Source organism: Rutilus rutilus (assembly GCF_951802725.1).
Source record: "Rutilus rutilus genome assembly, chromosome: 12".
Lineage (NCBI taxonomy): Eukaryota > Metazoa > Chordata > Actinopteri > Cypriniformes > Leuciscidae > Rutilus > Rutilus rutilus.
The window spans coordinates 41,796,948-41,813,449 of NC_140217.1; positions in this window are offsets into that span (position 1 = coordinate 41,796,948).

Here is a 16,502-nt window from a genome sequence, read left to right on the forward strand (position 1 = left end):
CCTGGTGTGACGCCGGTTTCACACCGCAAGCGTCAGCGGCGCGTGAGCAGAGCGTATTTTTTTCGGCGTCCATGTTATTCAATGAGAGCATTCACACCGCACGCAGAAGCGGCGCGGCAGCGCGTAGCAGGAGTAGAGCAGGAACAGCAGTGCCGCAATAGTTTCGGCGCCCAGTCTATTTTTAACGCGCCGCTTACGCTGAATTAAAGTGACAATGCATTGATCATGGACAAAATACACCGCAGTTTTACCCAAAAAGTGCATTGATGATATCTATTGTGTTTTAAACAGTCGATCAAATGACCAAAAACAATTTAAAAAGAAAACAAATGACCAAAAACAATTTAAAAAGAAAACAAATGTCCAAAAACAAACTTGTTGCCCGAACAATAAAAACAAAGATGAACCAAAAGTTATATAAATGAAATTATTAATAAAATAAGCTTCTTGACAAGTATTTTCTCCGAAATGTATTTGAAAACGAAATAAAGCAATGCCAACTTATCCATTATAGAGTAGCCTACTCTGTCTGTACAAAACCCGCAGTTCAGGCGCGCGTGACAAACGCTGCCAGTGTGAAAGCAAAACGCGCGTGTCCTGCTCCTGCTCACCATATGCACTGCTCCTGCGCTGCTTACGCTCTGCTAATGCATGCAGTGTGAAACCGGCGTTAGTCTGCGCAAGCGCAGTGGTTGTGTACAAGAGGTAAACGATATAAATATTGTTCGTTTTCTCACACAAACCGCTCGTTTCGTGTCTTAGGCCATCAATGTGTACTTACGATGGGGAATTGTTTAATTTGGACTTCTCTGTGCATGCTCTTTGAGATAGTGACCATAGACCTGCGTTAGATGACTGACAGACAAGAACGGTTTGACATAAAAATATCAAAATTGAAACTACTGCGGAGAAAGAGAACAAACTGTTTGACACTATTATCCCTCTGTCCATTTGTGGCAGTATCAAACAGCTGCCTCCTAACAAACTATCAAAACAAGCCACTGGTCAAAGCTTGGGCCAAATAACTGTGTTAACCTCACTGAGCCAGTCTCTCTGGATACTAATACACTGAATGGTCAATATTATTGTCTCAGATCTGCTCGCTAAACTGCTAATGGACCTCCCTCAATTCTGTTCCATTTGTCTCGCTTTATAAACAATAACACTAAACAACAATTTCAACGAACTGGATTCTCTGATGTAGATTTGACATATGTATTCCATGATACATGTTTATGTAGCAATACAAGTTATGTTATGTTTGACGTTGAGTGATTTAATTTGTCAAAGTGCCAACTGTTCATTAATTGTCCCCCTCTATCTCTTGTAGTAAAATGTATGAAATCAAACCATGCATACAGTAAAATATTGTATATGAAATCTGAAAACATCTTTTATAAAGTCACCATGAGACATTGTATATGGAATGATTTAATTATTTTTGTTACAAATAAATAAAAAATAACAAATAAAAAAATAAAACTTTTTTCTCTCCTTTGTGTTTATTGCACCTATTTACATAACAATTATGGTGTAACTTTTTGATGCAAATATTGCTTCTTTGGTGATAAAGAGTTTGGCTGTGAAGGGTTAAAAATTTTAAATCTATTTCAAATATGCTTCCATACATAACATCACGGTAAAGAATATTGTATTTAGCGTTTAAGGTTGAGATAATGAGCCTGCTCAGCAAAGATGCAATTCCTGTTTTCTCCTTATTGTCTTTAATGGCTCTTGGAGTCCCAGTTTCACTCAGAGCCACAGCCCAGACGTTGAATCGTTGGGCTGATTGGATTAGCACATATGCTTTTGAATGGTTATGCTGATTGGATTGAGACTGGTAACACGCTGGAGTCGGGCGGGTTCCTTAACCTGTATACTTAATTTGCATGCTTTGTTCAACCTCAATGTAAATCCCTCCCCCTAAATGTCTATAAATTTGCAAGGCAACTGTCTTGAGTCAGACTTGGAAGAACACTACAGACGACACACAGCGAAGATCCCAATAAATCACTTCTGCTTATCCCAACGTCTCCTGGTCTTGCGTCGATGAAAGAAAACTTTCCAACAGCTGACCTAAAGAACATCCTTCCAACAGAGATGCATGAAGTACACACCCTGTATGTTATGAAGACCCAAAGCATTTAAAATTAAACAAAGCATGAAATATTTTATTACACAAATAGCAGGTGAATATGTTATGTAATATAACAATACAATAGTGAAATAAGCCAATACATTTTCCAAATTCAGGTATAAAATTGTATTTACTCCTGCTTCTCACAATAACAAAAGTGTATTGCAGGTAATTTCATTTTTCTTCATACAAAGGCCCCCACCTGAATTATCCTGCATCAATCAGTAAGATCTTTTGGAGACAGACAAGTACTTCTGCATGTACACTTTAAAGTAAAACTGGTCCACCCTCTCTCTGATGACTGCTTTTACCTCCGGGTCAACCTGGATACACTGCACCAGCATGTCCTCCTGAGCACAAATCACAAAGTCACACCATTGGAGGCCAGTGATCAACAGTTGACCCTGCACCTGCCAGTAGTAAGAGTGGCTTTTACGAAGAGCCAAAGTGCCATCCTGCATTTTAAGGTATTTACAGTCCACATAGTTCTTCACATTAGGGCACTTTATCTCAACCAGTCCAAACGGTGGCTGTGCAAATGGATCAAAAATCAAGCCATCTGGCGAGGCACCAAGCCAAGGGGCGTCTGGGTGGATGACGAGGCCACAGGGTGTGTAGTTGACATTTTTCATCTGGCAGTACTCCCTTGCCACCTCAAACTCCATGTCTGCACCTCTTCTCATTTCTGCAGTCTGCCTTGTTCCTTTGAGGACTCTTTCTGCAAGAGACTCTGCAGAGCTCTCTCCCCTCACAAAACACACCTCTCTAAAGCATGAGGAGCTGATGCCACTCCTGGTCTGCTGCCTCAATCTTATAGGCCATGTCCAGTGTAACATTCAAGCTTTTAAGGTGGAAGTGCTCCTCCTCAGTGCACACATGCACACAGTCTGTCGGGGCAAGCCTGTACTCCCCAATAGGCAGCGGTGGGTAAGGTGGAGGATCCTGGTGCATCTTGACTGACTTTGTGGGCAATACAGGCTGCTGGTAGGGGGAGTGTGCTCTCACCTTACCCACCGCTGCCTATTGGGGAGTACAGGCTTGCCCCGACAGACTGTGTGCATGTGTGCACTGAGGAGCTAAGCCAAAAGCTGTCTCAACAAGGGTCTTCTCGTCACTGATGCCCATAGTTGCTGCTAGAGGTTTCTCTCTAATGCTAAAGTCTTTGTACATGTCTTCCATCAGTAGCAAAGAGATGTCTAGTGGGTCCCCAACCAAGCCCTTGTAGAGTGTACTCCTGTGAAAGAATGTAATAGTGTTAGTAATATTAGTGTTAGTGATATTTGCAGGTTACTGACACCTATGGAATCTTTCTTTTATTTATTTGTGTGTGTGTGTGTATACTGTATGTATGTGTACACTGTAAAAAAAGAAAAGTTGACTTAACTTAAAATTGTAAGGCAACTTGCTGCACAGATTTTTTGAGTTGACTCAACTAATAGAGTTTACTCAACTAGAGATGTTTTAGTTGAGTCAGCTCAAAAAATCTGTGCAGCAAGTTGCCTTACAATTTTAAGTTAAGTCAACTTTTCTTTTTTTACAGTGTATTAGGGGTGTCAAAATTAATCGTTTCTACGATGCATCGCGATGCAGACGAGGACGATTCGGTATCGGTTCAGTAATAGACCATAACGATTATAATGTACGGACTTTTCTGACGTCATTTGTCGCGTACGTGCATTGTGGCGGAAGCATACAATGGCAGAGGGAGGCGAGACGCGAGTGCGAGAATATTAAAAATGCTCCAACTACTTTAAAAGCCGACATCTGGGCACGTTTCGGCTTTTAGGAACAACCTGGTAAGCACGACCTGCAGAAGACACGCGCTGTACTGTGCGCTCATGTCACACACAAATAGAATATGCAGGAGGTAGGCTAATACCAATAACTTCATAAACCACGTTAGCCGTTTTCACCCCAAGCTGTTAACGCCTGGCAGAGTCAGAGAGATGCGCGGATGAGCTCCAACGCCGAATCCGCAGCCAAAAATAAACAGTCCACCCGCCCCAATAATATTCTCTGATTTAAGTATCCGCACCCGATGGTCAAATTACAATTATTCTGTGTTGTTACGCGTGATTATAAATGGATGATCGTCACCTTCAACATCGGACTCGGCGACGGTTGATGCGCGGATCTTTAATGGTAACATAATAGCCTGCACTGATTAATGAGCGCTGCTTTTAAATGAACATTTTTGTAAAACAAAATTTTCCTTTTCTTAATGGCATAAACAAGCTTTACTCCCTTGAAACTTTAACTGGAATGTCACTGTTTCTGTCACTGCGACTTCCCAAGCACACACACACGTGCGCACACATCACTTTTGAAGAGAAATTTAAAATTGAGGATGCGGTGCATCGCGATGCATTGTGATATCGAATTGAACTGAATCGATGACCTGATAATCGAACCGAACCGTGAGACCAGTGTAGGTTCACACCCCTACAGTGTATGCGTGTATACATATGTAGACTGTATGATGCAGTAATTGCAATAGCATCTCACTACCTCACCTGACTACTCCTCCTTCCGTGAGCCGGTTGAGTCTCGGTTTGCTGATGCCCGTTTTGTTTATTGGCCCAGGTTTCACTCCCTGACAAAAAAAAAGGACAAACAACATACAATCTTAACAATAGGAGACAATAAAATTGAAAGGAACTAACTAATCTGGCAAAGTATGTGACATATTACAACTGCCTATGTTAAAACAATGAGAGCAAAACAAAATTGCATTACATTGCATTGCTCTCCATCTAAGGTTCCTGACCCTTTGAAAGTTGGACTCGGCATTGACATTAATACAACAAACACAATAACAGAATTTGTTCATGCTGTAATAGAGGGATTTTTATAGGACATATTATGAATAACATGGAAAGATGGCACTCAAGAATCAAGGATGTCCAATCAGAGTTACCCCAGTAACCTCACTATACACATATTTTAACAAGTAGACAAAAAACAACAACAACAACATTGAACTTGGAACAACTGTGCATGCATTTACCAAGCGTCTCAAGACTGAAGCAGCTCCTGCAAGTCTGTCCATGGTGACCCGCTCATGATCACTGATTAATCTACTCTTACTTACTCCTACCCTGAGAGGCTTGATAAATACTGTCACTGAACTGGAACAGATTGAGAACCCGAACAGAACACCCAACCCATCCCTAACGTTACTCTCAGGCTGTGTGGCTTCTCGTTTTTCCTCATAGATCTGTGACTAGCTGCTCTGATGCTGACAGCACCAGTCAGTCTGTCTTTGTTTGATACTGGTGAAAAATAAAGTGAAAAGGTGATTATGTAGGTAACTTATATAGCTTATCTATCAGCTCAGATTATTATGGTGCGTTCAAGTCCTCCTGGGAAGTTCGTACGTACGAGGTGGGAAGTCGGGCTTATAACGGCATGTGTGTTCAAGTCACTTTCGTCGGAGCAAAATGGCGGAGTACTTTCTCTTAATTAATTACACAAAAATACAGTAAGGTTCTTAAACTCTTGTTCTAGAAAATGAAGAACAAAGAAATGTGCATCAGGTGTACTTTGTATTTTTATGTTTTTAATGCATTTATGAAGCCACTGCCAACACATCGTTACATGTTGCATTGTTATATTATAATACTATCATATTCTGTGTTGGCGATTAGCTAACTGAGCTGTTAATAGAAAAGCCTGACAATATCACAGCTAAATGCCTTTACGTATTGTGTATTCCGCCATGCTAATCACTGACACGCCCCCAACTCGTAGAGATCGGAGCTTAGAGAAAATCCCAAGCTCCCCACTGGTATTTACGACATTGTGGTGGCGTTCAAGTGATAATAATAAATAATAATAATTCATAACATTTATATAGCGCTTTTCTCGGCACTCAAAGCGCTTCTATACTATTCTTCAAAATACGATCTATACAAGATGACTTGAACGCACCATTAGTAGGTTTATGTTATCGTTAGTTTAGCTACCATAGTGACATACTGCATTCTTCCCGTTCGGGAATGCTAACATGAGCTATCGCTAGCAGATACAAACCTTCATAGTCAAATATGTATGAGGAGGCGTATAGCTTAAACCCCTTGTCCATTTTGGTGGCAGGAGTTTTAGATGCCAACCTGCATATGCGATGGACATCAGTTATGCTCATTTTGGGTAATTCCTGAAGGCATCTAGAGTAAAACAGTGCCATATCCAACGTAGCGCGGTACGGCGGACCTTAACCGGATGTGGTGACACCCGTTTCGCAGAATGCGGAAGTAAGTTGCGCAGAGAGCCTCACTAAATTATTCTTTGCGGTCACAGACGCGAAGCAGGATTTTACAATGTGCAAGGATGGACCGATAGATATGGCTACAATTTTGCGCTACTGTAGGAAAATCTGACAAGGTAGGACAGATCGACGACAGAACAGTCGACCTTTGGACCCGGAAACAGTATTCTCGGAGAGTGGTTATGTCACGACGTTCCACAGACAGGAGTCGCTTAGCAACACCATCAAACAAACAAACAGTTAAATACGGTTTGCGCGCGTTATCGACATAACGTTACAAACAATAGGAAACATGGAAAGCATGTTATATTACACTCAAAAATTTGCCAGCGCTGCTATGTTACTCTCTGAGGGAAACGCCAGCTGCAGCCTGACAGACGCGCCTGCGCAGGACACGACAGGTAACACTAATACAAATCAAAATATCACACATTTCAATTATTATTTATTTTAATCATTATCAATCATATTCTGTGCCGAATTTCGACCATAGACCGTAAAAGCCAGATTCCTGCCAGATTCTGACTAGATATGAGCCGCCATAGATACCTCGTAATGTTCTTCGCCGGTAACGTTAGTTTCCACACGTGTAATTCCCATAGTAATTCCTGTCAGAAACTCTGGATTACGTGTTTTTTTTTTTTTTTACGTAATTTAAGCCTTACAACAAACACCTACAAAATAACAACAGAAAGACAAGTTACCATTTAATGATTAATTACAGACAATTACAGACGTTACACAATCTTACATTTATTCTCACATTTGACAAAACAATGATCTACAAAGCTAATTTACAAGCTAATCTACTTTATTTTACAGTATCCTTGATACATATGTTACATGTACTTAACTTACCATAGTAATAACTGTAAATTATGCATAATTACATGCAAGTAACCCTCAACCAAACCCCCCTAACCCTATACTAAGTACATGTAGTTAATTAATATTACTCAATACTTAAATATATAATTACAATATAATTATATAATTGAGTTTTGCTCAAAAACATGTGATGCAGCATCCAGGCCAGTAGTGGGCAGCATGGAGTCTGCCATATAGGCCCGTAGGTTACAGTCCAGCTTTGGTTTGATTCAGATATCATATAATAAAGGCTAGATGTCTCGTGCGCTGCTGGCCAATGGAGGTCGACGTCCGCACGTGGCGGCCATCTTGCCACAGACAGCTCGCTCACTCGTTTAATGGTGCATGTACTTTTAAATAACCATAACTTGTTCAATTTTCTACCAATTTTCAAACGGTTTGGTTTGTTATAAACGTCATAGATGTAGTTATGACACTGCATACATATGAATAATTATAACATACATGTTCAAGCATTAGGAATTATAGCCACGTTAATAACGTTTGTAAGAAACCAAACCGTTTGTAAATCCGTCAAGATTTCAGCAAGATAAGAGGATTTGTGTGCGTGCTGATCACTCACCTTACATTAAGCCTGCCTGTGACAAGATGGCCGAACGGTGATGCCGGAAGTGACTGCGCCATAAGACATCTAGCGTTTATATATCTATGGTCTCGACCTTCAGCCCAAAAGGACTGAATACACACCACATTAACACACGGCTTGCTGGAATACTCCATTGTTATCGGTCAGTTCCACTAAGTAGCCATGTAACAGTGCATTAACGTCCATTCAGCCAGTGTTTTCATAAATAACCCATACATTATTAGGGCCCCAAAGCCAAGCAGAAAGAATGTAGGCCTACATTATATGACATGTAGTGAATGTACATTATATGACCTTGAAAGGTTAATAAAAAATAAATAAATACAAACATATTACATAGAGATACATCTCATACATCGTTTCACGAAAGAGAAAACGGGTTGGAATCAAGGACAAAGATATGGAGAAAGTAGCCTATTGCTTTGAGTAGAGACATTTGTAACCAACGAAGGGATATAACTCTAATATAATTATCTCAACGTGATCATATTCTCTGATGATTTCTCCTGTGTTTTCAGGCTCGTCTCTGATCATCCCTCTGGTTCTTCCGGTTCTGATCTCCGCTGGACTCTTGTTACGGTTTCTCTATAAGAAGTGTCAGTCTCGAGGTAAAACTCCTTAAATACTTTAGATGGAGAAACTCTCCATTTATTTCATTGGTCTATTATTTTAATACTATAATAGTATTGTCCCTTGCGTAGATATACTAAAATGTTTGCTGAAATGTGAGGGGTGTACTCACTTTTGTGAGATACTCTGTATATATATATCTATACATCAGTGTTAATTTCGTTAACGAAAACTATGACGAAAAATGTTCGTTGACGACCTTTTTTTCCCTGACTAAGACGATGAGAGACGACACCCACGTCATTAAACGATAACAGTGACTATATCAACACATGCATTATCGTTGACGAAAAAAGACGAGACTGAAATGTGTTTAATTTTTTTTTAACTTGACCAAAACCACTTGTTTGTGTCAAATAAAGGAGACGACAACACATCGACTGTTTTTACGAGCGTTCAGGCATACGGTTGCCAGATTTAAATAATTTAACCCCCCAGTCAGAGCTTTTCTGTTAAAAGAACATGTTTTCTACCTGGTCTTTTAGTAGGCTATCTGGCAACCATGCGCGCGTGCTCTCTACACTGCTGAAGAAGCGCGAGCGATCTTCATTTGAGATTTTCTACTTAAATTAAAGTGTCATTCTGTCGGTCTGTGTTCTGTCACGAGCCGTGCTGTTTGTACGACTAAATCTGCGATCAAAATGCAGGCTGATATCCAGCAGTGTTTTTAATGTTGGTCATATTATACGAGCAAGAATGCAATGTTTCCCGAATATCCACACGATTTCAAATGTGACATTGATTTTATACAACAGTTCAACAAACAGAAGGGTAACATTAAGTGATGTACTACATTTAAAACAGTATTGTCAGTAGGCTTATTTTGCTCTATTTTGCAACGAAAGCCATAGCAGAACTGCTGCACACAGCTGTGATACGTGAACGAATCTGTGGCTTTGAACGAATCGTGAGATTCAATGACCCGTTCATAAATATAGCAACTTGCTTCGTTACTGAATGAACAAATGACTCCATAAAAGTATCACTTCGTTTTTACCATCATTGCATATTTACTGAACATTGTTTAATTTAAAGCATTATTTATTTTGTACTTATAAAGGTAAAAAATGAACTGGAAGAATAGGGGGCAAATATTGTCCCTTAATGGAAAAGGTGTGACTGCAGTCTAAGTGGAAGAGAGGGGGTACCAGGGGGCAAGGGCGTAGATTTGGTTTGAACATTGTTCAAAAAATTGTAGTTCAAAATAATTGTTCTGCATATTTTTCATGTGATCATGGTGATCTCATGGTATCTCCCCCCCAACCCCCCCACAAATTACGCCCCTGCCAGGGGGTACAGCACTCTAAAAAACACTGAACCGTTGAACTAAGGAAAAGGGGTATGTAGAAGTGCTGCTGCTAAAGAGTGCAATGTCAATACAGCCTGTTACCTTCATTTACATTTCTTATAAGCTTAATTGAATTGGCCTAGAGAGAAAAAATTATAATGACATTTTTTTGTCTAAAGACTACATATAAATAGCTACCAAAATTAATGTCGGTAACTGCAGTTTGACTAAAAGTTGACAAAAAATGCAATGACTTTTCGCCAACTAAAACTAGACTAAAACTATGAAAGACAAAATGACTAAAATGTGACTAAGACCAATAAGCATTTTCGTCTGAAGATGAAGACTAAGACTAAATCAAAAATGGCTGCCAAAATTAACACTGATATACATGTTTTAATCAGGCCATATAACTAGCCTGGTAATACCAAACTCTGCTACTTCGCTTTGCTTGGTAGACAGAGTCTGGAAGGGCATAATTGAAAAGCGTTTTCTTTCTCGTGGGTGGGGGGTGGGGGGGTGCGCTTGTGTGAAGTTTAAAATCATTGGTTACCCGTAAGCCAATCATACCGATATTAATATTGCTGTTATGGCCCATACCGATATTTACCAATGTCGATATCTCTGTATAGAAAACACATTTTTATGATAATCAAATAAAGAGCTCAGGGAACTACACTGTGACCAAAATGGTCGCATATGCGTCGCGACCTTTTGAAATGCCATTGCGACCCTAATTTTTAATGGGTCGCAAATGTATCACTGATTATTTTTGTACCCATGGTTTAGGCAATATGCTATGATTTACTATGAGCATTTATTAAAACAGAAATGTGTATTTTAAGAATACGTTTTATAATGTGCTCTGAGCATTCAACACATCAAGTTGGCTTCAGCCCAGCGACCGTTACTTAGATCAAAACGTACCATTGTATCAGTGCTGCGCTCTCTCTCTCTCTCTCTCTCTCTCACAAACACGGATGCGCACACACAGAGAGAGAAGATAATTGTAAAATGAAAATTGACGGGCTATAGTTTAAATTTTGTTCTTGCTTGTTTTTTTTTTCTGTCAAAATGTTAGAAAGCATTTTGTATTATCCATCCGTGTTTTTAAAATTCGTTAAATGACGGACGTTTTACTTTTAACACAGCCCTCGTTATATGTCGGATTCGTCTAACTTATATTTGATATTGTTTTTAGAATAAGTGATTCGTTATGCTATTATTGGACTCCTGTCTATTCATTGTCAACTGTTTTCTATAAATATGTTTGTGTTGGCTAACATTTATGCAGCTAATGCGTGTCCTGTTTAAAATGTGCACTGTTCAAACGCAAAGACAGCACGTCACAAATAGAAGCCCTTTTCCCTGTGCTATTTAGTATCATATTTGTATATTGGAATAATAAATTAAGTAGCCTATCTTAATTGTACACAATGTTCCTGGTTTTTTTTGTTTTGTTGTTTTTTACTGTTTTCTAGGGGTTTCTTAATTTTAGACAAGTTGACCAGCACACATTATATGCAATGCAATATAATGCATGTGTGTCGTCGTCCCATTGTCTATACTCATTGCTTTTTCATCCTTATTCATTGTGTGAATTCAGGACACACTTGTATCCTTTATAAAAATGTATTTGTATATAAATATTATTTTTTTCTTCTGAAAATCTGATGACATATTTTGCACACAGGTAAAGGTGCCCAATATCAGTCATTTCTAAAGTAAAAAAAAAAAAAAGTGTTTTGGAAAATAGCTCCAGGGAACTACACTAACCTTTTCCACTGGTGGCACTTGCGCTACTAACTTTTTCATTTACTGGCGCAAAACATGATTTGGTCGCACAAATTATTGATAGTAAGCCGCTCTGGATAATAATGAACAATAATGAAACTGTATTGCATACAGATGTGCTTTTTTACTTGCCATCTTTTAAACCACATGCCTTCTTGTTTTTGTTTTCTTTAACATTGGTTGGGATAGATTTAGTGCAATAGAAAATATAGTACACAATAAAGTGCAAAATGGATTTCAACATGCTATGGTTGGCACAGATGGGCAGACTCCTGAACTCTTAAGTAGTGATGCACCGATGTGAAAATTGTGGCCGATACCAATAATAACCGATATTAATATTGCTGTTATGACCGATACCGATATCGATATCTCTGTATAGAAAACAAATTTACTGATCAAATAAAGAGATATTTTCCTAAACACTTTTTTTTTTTTTTTACTTTAGAAATGACTGATATTGGGCACCTTTACCTGTGTGCAAAATATGTCACACATAGGACACACATGCATTATATTGCATTGCATATAATGTGTGCTGGTCAACTTGTCTAAAATTAAGAAACCCCTAGAAAACAGTAAAAAACAACAAAACAAAAAAAACCAGGAACATTGTGTACAATTAAGATAGGCTACTTAATTTATTATTCCAATATACAAATATGATACTAAATAGCACAGGGAAAAGGGCTTCTATTTGTGACGTGCTGTCTTTGCGTTTGAACAGTGCACATTTTAAACAAGACACGCATAAATGTTAGCCAACACAAACATATTTATAGAAAACAGTTGACAATGAATAGACAGGAGTCCAATAATAGCATAACGAATCACTTATTCTAAAAATAATATCAAGTATAAGTTAGACGAATCCGACATATAACGAGGGCTGTGTTAAAAGTAAAACGTCCGTCATTTAACGAATTTTAAAAACACGGATGGATAATACAAAATGCTTTCTGACATTTTGACAGAAAAAAAACAAGCAAGAACAAAATTTAAACTATAGCCCGTCAATTTTCATTTTACAATTATCTTCTCTGTCTCTCTCTGTGTGCGTGTTTGTGTGAGAGAGCTCGCGCAAAACTGATACAATGGTACTTTTTAATCTAGCCTATAAGTAACGAACGCGCTAGTTTTCATACAACTAGCGCCACCTACTGGTGGGTTAGTTTTAAAGTATCATTTTTCTAAAATTTCTTATTTGTATATTAGGTTTTTTTTCCAACCAATCTCATAATCTCTTTTAATACAGTTATAATTTGTCAGTGTAAATGATTTAATTTGATTGGTAACAGCCATATAGTGTCCTATTATTCTAATTGAATTTATTGATCAGATTTAAGAGTATGAAATGAAAGATGAAGCATACATTTAATAAAATTACGGGGAAAATGCCCTTTATAAAGGTAGAAAATGTATTCTGATAAGAGTGTTTTCCAACAGTGATGTAATGAAACATTGACAATGTAAGTTTGAAGCGAGTAAAGCCTCCGCTTAGGCTATTAAGGAAATGTATTTTTGCCAAAAGAAGAACTTTTATTTTAAATACATTTTAATTTTAAAGCAGCCTACTTCAGTGTGATATGGCACCATACCATCATGCTTAACACAGAGAGTTAGAATAATTGTAATGTGATGATCAGGTGCAGATATCTAAATCAGAGAATATCATAGGTTTGAGCGGTTGGCGTGTGGATGATTAATGTTTGACAGCGGATTCGGGTGATGTTAGAGCTGATCTGCACATCTCTAGCGCATGAGTCTCGTTAAAGATCAGGTTCAAGTCAATAAACAGACTTCCTTTGTTCAATTTGCACGCTGAACATGGGTTGGAGCTCTTAATTTTGAACTTTCAAAGTGCTCTAGATTAATGAATTTATCTTTAACATGTACAAAAATGTATTTAGAGGTACCACGGTCCACCAATGCAAATACTGTGCAGAAGACAATATATGACAGCCTTCCAAAATTAGAAATCTAACTATCTTACTATTAAAATACGATCAGTAAATGATGGCCATTTTTCCACCTCCGCCTTGTCTTGAGCCAGGATAACTCTGCATGGCCTAACTTTCACTTTAAAGTGAACTACTCCTTTAAGGCCTTTTATTAGGAGAACATTATTTAAGACATTTCAAGATTACTTCAGGACCCGCCGGGCCACCTGTCATCATAACATCGTAATATACATCATATACATAATTCATCTGTTGGATTGCTAAAAGTACCCAATTTTTCATATCAACATAAAAACTGTTTTGACTATTTGATCAAATAAAAAATAAGAAAATAACAGATGCATAGGTGAAAACTATTGTGAGAAAATGGATTTGAAGTGATTGAATGAGCTTCCTCGGTTCACCTGTGCTTCAGCTTTCCTCAGTCGTGGAGCTCCTCCTGTTGGAGAGGGGGATTTTGTTGCTGCTGAAATCACAGATTTTTTTTATTATCAATATTTGTTTACCATTGAGCTAGTTTCAGCCAATTTTAGCGCTCCATGTAAGTGACGTCACCGATTAACAGCACATACGTTTATGTTAAATAAATTAGCTCTCTTCCAAGCAAAAACCTTTACTATTAAACTATTAAAAACATCTCATCTAAAAATGTCATTGTTTGTTCATGTTACTTCACAGTGCATTAGGCTAATGTTAACAAATACAACTATTGATTTGAATAATGTAGGCTTCTAGTAATTGGTGAAATTAACATTAATACAGATTAATAAATGCTGTAGAAGTGCAGTTAAATGTTAACTAATGTAGTTAACTAGAGTTTAATAAATGGAACCTTCTTGTAAAGTGTTAGCGATGTGTTATGCAGCGATTCATACGTCTTGTGAGTTCAGTGCTGGACAGATCAGTTGTTTTAACCATTCATTAAATGGTGAATCGGTTCAGTAGAGTCATTAGTTGGCGAATCGGACGTGTCATTAGCGGAAGTGTACTCGTTGTGTGATTATCCCGGCAGTTTAGGACATGTTCGCACAAGATTTGTGTCAACACAGAAAACATTGAATCACTGGATAAGTTTTTTTGTTTATTGAAATTATTTTGTCATTTTGCCTCCAAGTCCCCCCGATTTCCCGCGAGCTTCTCCTCCTGTCCATATGGTAATCTCTCTACTGTGCGACAGAGAGTCGCGTGGTTATGACGCAATCGTTAGCCTATTTTTACAAAAACGGCTTCTACGGGGCCATAACGTAAGACACAAGGTAATGGAGCCTTTTATACATTTTCGTGTTTCTTTAGAAATAAATAATGGACAAATGGAGTCTTTAAACGCCTCAGATGTAAAGTTATTCGCTGTCAAAGTGACGCCAAAATGAATGGGAGTCAATGGGATGCTAACAGCAGGTGATGTTCCGCTTATCAATGGCGGCGCCCGGGAGAAGCTTCAGTGTTTTCCGAAACACTGCCCCCCTGAGTAATGCCCATCTGCAATATGTTGTGCAGTTAACTGGCTGCAAGAGGAACCCCGAACTGGTATTTTATTCTATACCAAAAGAAAAGAGAATCATTTATTTAAAAGACTTGAAGTCTCATGTTGGTTTGTGGTTAATTATATTTTCATTATACTCTCAATGCCCAAAATTATACAGACAGATATCGACAGATAATGTTTTTTCTTCATTTTATTTGTTGGATCTGTTTAAATGTTAAAGCACTTTATCGTGGTAAGTAAGTTAGTAAGATTTGGGGTTGTTTTGAACATAACTGTCTGTCTGTTAGTTAATACCAACCTAAATCTAATAAATAGTTTTCTGAAGTTCATAAAGATATTGTCTTCGTCACATGCGCTTTAGATGTTATTTTGTGTAAGTTAACGTTAGCTTTGCAGACGATGCATAATCTCAGCCTTGAAATGCATATTAAAGAACTAGTTCTACCAGAAAGACTCGGGAGATAAAATGATATAACAAGAGTAAATTTATTTATAGCTCAGCAAGCATAGTCTTTGGCGTAGGCCCCGTCCTTAGCAAGCAATGCGAGGGTAACGGAATCTGCAAATCCCGCCTGAAGATGAAGGCAGGGGCGCAGCCGACCCCCTGGAGGTAAAGGAAGGGACCATCCTGGTGGTGGTGGGGAGGATGGAGGGAAAGGACCATCTTGGAGGTGGTTGGGGAGGATGGAGGTAATTGGCGCCGTCAGTATCTGCGAACTCAGACGGATGTAAGTACCATTCTTTTATACTGAGAGTGTTAACACGTGATTGGTTAGAAGTGAGTTAATTCATGACGCGCTGATTGAGTCTTCCTGGCAGAACTTAACGCTAAGCTTACATTTCTCCCAAAAATTATAATTATGCCGTCATTTACTCACCTTCATGTGCAAATCCTTAAGGTTACTTTCCGTGGAAGACAGGGACATTTTTGAATATGTAATGGAGACTCTTCTTGTCGATGAGTGAAGTGAATGAGTAACGTTAGTTAGCCTACTGGGGGCTGTCACGCAAAAAATAATAATAATAAAAGACAAAAACATCACAAAAGTATCATAAAAGTGATCTAATACGACTCGTCCGTTATATTAACATCGTTATTTATTCATATGATAGGTTTATGTGACGAACAAACTGCAATTTAAGTCGTTATATTATAATCACTGATGAGCTTTACCTCTTGATAGCTTTTAATCGCAGCTGAATCGTGAGTGAATCATTCAAAAAGATTTGACTCAAAAGATTCATTCATTTCGATATTTGTGTGTATTAAACCTTCTCTATAATTGAACATCTGTTCTTTCGGACAGATGTGGCAGTCTTGTATGATCTTTGGCTGATTTCTCTGGCTGTGATGATGCTGGTGTCTCTCTGGACTCTGCCAGTGCTGCTGTTCGGATTAGATAGATTCATTCATGCCAGCCGAACAGCTGCAGATTCATAGATTCATTCATGACATCGCCCCGAC